General features: G+C 43.2%; 1 non-coding gene across 1 annotated transcript; it reads right to left on the minus strand.

Annotated features, from left to right (window-relative positions):
• Positions 1-394: 394 nt before the first annotated feature.
• Positions 395-576, minus strand: LOC132897741 (U2 spliceosomal RNA). Its single transcript, XR_009656370.1, has one exon. It is a non-coding gene; the product is annotated as a U2 spliceosomal RNA (small nuclear RNA).
• Between the last annotated feature and the right edge of the window lie 4,490 nt (positions 577-5,066).

Here is a 5,066-nt window from a genome sequence, read left to right on the forward strand (position 1 = left end):
CAAGAACCGGTGATTCCCCCGTATAACTGTTGCGCAGGGATAGGAGTGTTCCCCTATCGTAGATGTACATCTCCTGGCTGCTGCCAACTGTTTGGCATGGTTTCAGTATCGATAGCAACAGAAGAACTCCAATGCCGAAAACCTTTAGCGACGCCATCTCGTAATGTCGTGTAACATTAAACAAACTCAGACCGAAGAAAACAAAAACATTACGACTTACAACTTAACAAACAAACAAAAAAGCGGCAGCTCTGCTGTCCATGTCGCCACCATGTCTTTGGATTGTGGGGGAAACCCACGCAGACACGGGGAGAACATGCAAACTCCGCACAGAAAAGCCCTCATGGGCCATGGGGCTCAAACCCGGACCTTCTTGCTGTGAAGTGACAGTGCTAACCACTACACCATCGTGCTGCCATCAAGTTGATATACAAAGCAGAAAAAACAAGCCCTCATTCTAGCTCCCTGCTCCAAAAATATCTTTAAAATAACATTCTCGTTTAGAGAATATATCAGATATTAAATTGATAAGAACAGATACTACACTTGAGCTCAGTCAAAAGACCAAGAAATAATGATGCATTATGCTCAATGGCTTTAAATATGCCACTTCCAAATATTAAAATCCAGAAAGGTAAACACAGCCAGACTCCACCCCCAACAGCTGGATCCTTTTGACCACCAAAAATGTGCAGCCCTACCAGAGCAAAGCCTGCAAAAATAAGTTGAACTCATTAACATTCCTCATCTCATCATCTTTAGCCACTTTATCCTGTTCTACAGGGTCGCAGGCAAGCTGGAGCCTATCCCAGCTGACTACAGGCAAAAGGCAGGGTACACCCTGGACAAGTCACCAGGTCATCACAGAACTGACACATAGACAACCATTCACACTCAATTTAGAGTTACCAGTTAACCTAACCTGCATGTCTTTGGACTGTGGGGGAAACTGGAGGAAACCCACACGGACAACATGCAAACTCCGCACAGAAAAGCCCTCGCCGGCCACGGGGCTCAAACCCAGACCTTTTTGCTGCAAGGCACCAGCACTAACCACTACACCACCGTGCTGCCCCTGTTAGCAGGCCTCTCCCCAGAAACCTTTAGTAAAGGGCGAAAGATTTCTGCGACAATGAAGAGAAACCTGCTGGATATTGTCTGAATTCTGTTCCAAAAATCACTAAAAGCTTGTCCGCCATTATTAGATCGCAGCGATTTACAGGTTGGTGGCACTGCACGCGTGACGTCATTTGTGCCAGTCCGTTCTTTTGTTTCCACACGGACTCTATACTATTCTCTGCAGTGGCGTGCGTTCTTGATACCGAGTCTTTTGAAAAAGACACGAAAGCTCTTCAAATTCATCTTCAATCTTTGTTTTTTTGTTTGAGGATGATTTAGAACCTATAGCCATGGAGAAAGAGGCAGACGAATTATTATTATTATTATTATTATCATTGTTTTGCCTTGGGTTGTTTTGCTTGTTGGTCCTGGGATGTGATTTTGGTTTAGGGTGTGAGAGATCCTGAGTTCAAATCCCAAATAAGCCCAGTTTTTACCTTAAATGGTAAACCTGGACTGCTGGCTACATGGATTTCACTTGGCTGCATCGTTCTGAAAGTGCATGTTTCATGAAAGGTACATCAGAAAATACTTGGTTTTCTGTGTGTGATGTGCTCAAATACGCTGTAAAGTTGGCAGATTAATAAAAACATTTGTTTGAAAAATGATTTTTGTGTCTGAATTCTGTTCCAAAAATCACTAAAAGCTTGTCCGCCATTATTAGACCGCAGCGATTTACAGGTCGGCGGTGCTGCACGCATGACGTCATTTGCGCCAGTAATTTCTTTTGTTTCCACACAGACTCTATACTATTCTCTGCAGTGGCGTGTGTTCTTGATGTGTGTGACTGGAGCCCCATAGGCATAGAGTGTGGATACCTAAAGAACCCCAAGTTGTTTTCTTTTTTTTTTAAAGATATATACGGCAAAGGAAATACATGACAAAGTATTAAAAATTTAAACATTAATTTAATAAAATTTTTCATCAAATTTATCAACAAATAATACACACACAATTTACTTTTCTCATGGATATCTTTATGACTATACATAGTATAACTGTTTCCAGCTTTTTCATTAATTCATGTGAATATCTGTCTAGTGAATGTGTAAAATATATGTTTGTTAAATATGTTTGATAATTGCTTTAGAATTTCTATTTATTTTTCATCTTTTCTATAGAGATGGAACACATCTTAAGAAGGTGATCGGTAAAGACCAGTTTCACAATCTTGAACTGTTAGAGCCATACAGAGATTTCAACTTTCATGCAGTCAAAGTGAAAGTTATTGATCTACTGGAGACGAGCTTCTGCAAGCAATTTGATGATATGAATAGAGGGGTACTGAATTCATTGTCTATTGCAAACTTCAACACATGGCCACAAAAAGATAGTGAACAAGGTCAGATATATCACGCTGGGAATATCATACGCATTTTTCTTATTTTTCTAATGTATCTCATGAATAATTTCAGTTTTATTGATACCATGATGTGTTTCGTATATCATAAATCATTCAAACTTTATCATAATATGAAGTTATTTGTGACATTTTTACTCAATATGGATCACAACAGTCCATGTGTGATATATTTAATTAACAGTATTATTTTTTTTGCATAGGAAATTAAGGATAAATTGCATAATAAACGGGCACTCATTTTTTCAGTGGATGATTTTGGTGATGACCAAATTGATGTATTGGCCAACCACTTCAATCCTATTCTAAAACAAGGTGACATTGATATACTTTCAACTGAGTGGACTATGATACCTTACGCTTACAGTATATAAGGGGTAATGCTCTATTCATAATTATAACATGCTTAAATATATTGAAAATTGTGTTATAATATTAATTTTTATTGCACACCTTAAAGTAGATACATTCAAATATTAGTTGAAATAACCAGATATACATTATCTTTAAATTAATGATTTATGATTTTTTTTTAATTTAGTAAATAATTTCTTTTGAATACATTTGGTACAGATCGGCAGTGGTACAGAAACTGACATGGGGTGAGGTGAATCCTCGGGCGTAATTTTGGGTAGGGATGCGAGGGACGTGTCCTTACCAATATTCAGCTGCTACTGTGTAATCACGATCAATAAAACCGATGTCCTAACCTGAGCAATGATTATATGGCACACAAAGGGTTAAATTTATGACACTGCTAATAATCCCCCCTCTAATGTAGATATCATTCTCTGATTAGCTACCTGTTTCTCGCTAACTTACATGGTTGGCTATCCCAGCTGTCACTCCATCTGTTGTAAAAGCAGCACACTTCCCACAGCAGCCGTGACAACCCACCCATCAACCCCCCGTATCTCACACGTACACACCTGACCTACCCCACGCACCCCCCACTCTCCGTCAGCCTACAAATTGAGCTGGACTTCGATGTCCATGCATGCTTGCCCTATGACTCACATGCTGACTTGAGTATCATGGACGACGGCCCCCCTCCCAAGAAACGAGACATTCGTTCATTCTTCTTCAAATTCAAGAATGTAAGTGCAGGGTTTCCGTCGAGCTTTAAAAACTCAACAAAATCCTTTTGATGTACGGAAACCCTTCATAAAAGTATTGCTGCGGCTCCTTAGGCAGGTTTAGCAACGTGACAGGACGCATCAGAGCTAGGCTACTGCATAGCTGCAGAGAAAAGGAATGCTGGAGCAATGTAACTTGGTGTTAGATAATATCCTCGATGAATGAATGTTAAATTTATAGACCTAATGGTTTTACAGAATGTAAGTAGTCAGATGTAGGCTACTGCATGGCCATGCAGATGTGCGACTTGCATTTCAGAATCAACAGCGGGACAGCCGCTGAGTCTGCTGCTGAGTCTGCTGCGTTCACCGTTTTACAGAGACCTCTTTCTACTACTACTACTAGGCTAGGCTAGATACAACAAATCCATGGTCCTTTACTGCCACCTACAGACGAATATTGGTAACTGCAGCATGAACATAGACGTCACAAGCACATCTGCAGTGAAAATCATAACACACGTTACGAACACAGAAACAGGCAACAAAAAGACATCTCGTCTCGTCTCGTCTTCTTCCGCTTATCCGGGTCGCGGAGGCAGCAGTCTAAGCATGGAAGCCCAAACTTCCCTTTCCCCAGACACCTCGGCCAGCTCCTCGGGAAGAACACCGAGGCGTTCCCAGGCCAGCCGAGAGACATAGTTCCTCCAGCGTGTCCTGGGTCTTCCCCGGGGCCTCCTCCCGGGGGGACATGCCTGGAACACCTCCCCAGGGAGGCGTCCAGGAGGCATCCGAAAAAGATGCCTGAGCCACCTCAGCTGATTCCTCTCGATGTGGAGGAGCAGCGGCTCTACTCCGAGCTCCTCCCGAGTGACTGTGCTTCTCACCCTATCTCTAAGGGTGCGCCCAGCCACCCTGCGAAGGAAACTCATTTCGGCCGCTTGTATTCGCGATCTTGTTCTTTCTGTCATTACCCAAAGCTCATGACCATAGGTGAGAGTCGGAACGTAGATCGACCGGTAAATTGAGAGCTTCGCCTTTTGGCTCAGCTCCTTCTTCACCACGACGGACCGGTAAAGCAACCGCATCACTGCGGAGGCTGCACCGATCCGCCTGTCGATCTCACACTCCATCCTTTCCTCACTCGTGAACAAGATCCCGAGATACTTAAACTCCTCCACTTGAGGCAGGACTTCTCCACCAACCTGGAGAGGGCAAGCCACCCTTTTCCGGTCGAGAACCATGGCCTCAGACTTGGAGGTGCTGATTCTCATCCCAGCCGCTTCACACTCGACTGCAAACCGCCCCAGTGCATGCTGAAGGTCCTGGTTTGAAGAAGCCAACAGGACAACATCATCCGCAAAAAGCAGAGATGAAATCCTGTGGTTCCCAAACAGGATTCCTTCCGGCCCCTGGCTGCGCCTAGAAATTCTGTCCATAAAAATTATGAACAGAACCGGTGACAAAGGGCAGCCCTGCCGGAGTCCAACATGCACTGGGAACAGGTCTGG

The sequence above is a fragment of the Neoarius graeffei genome, chromosome 1, assembly GCF_027579695.1.
Source record: "Neoarius graeffei isolate fNeoGra1 chromosome 1, fNeoGra1.pri, whole genome shotgun sequence".
In the NCBI taxonomy this organism is placed as follows: Eukaryota; Metazoa; Chordata; class Actinopteri; order Siluriformes; family Ariidae; genus Neoarius; species Neoarius graeffei.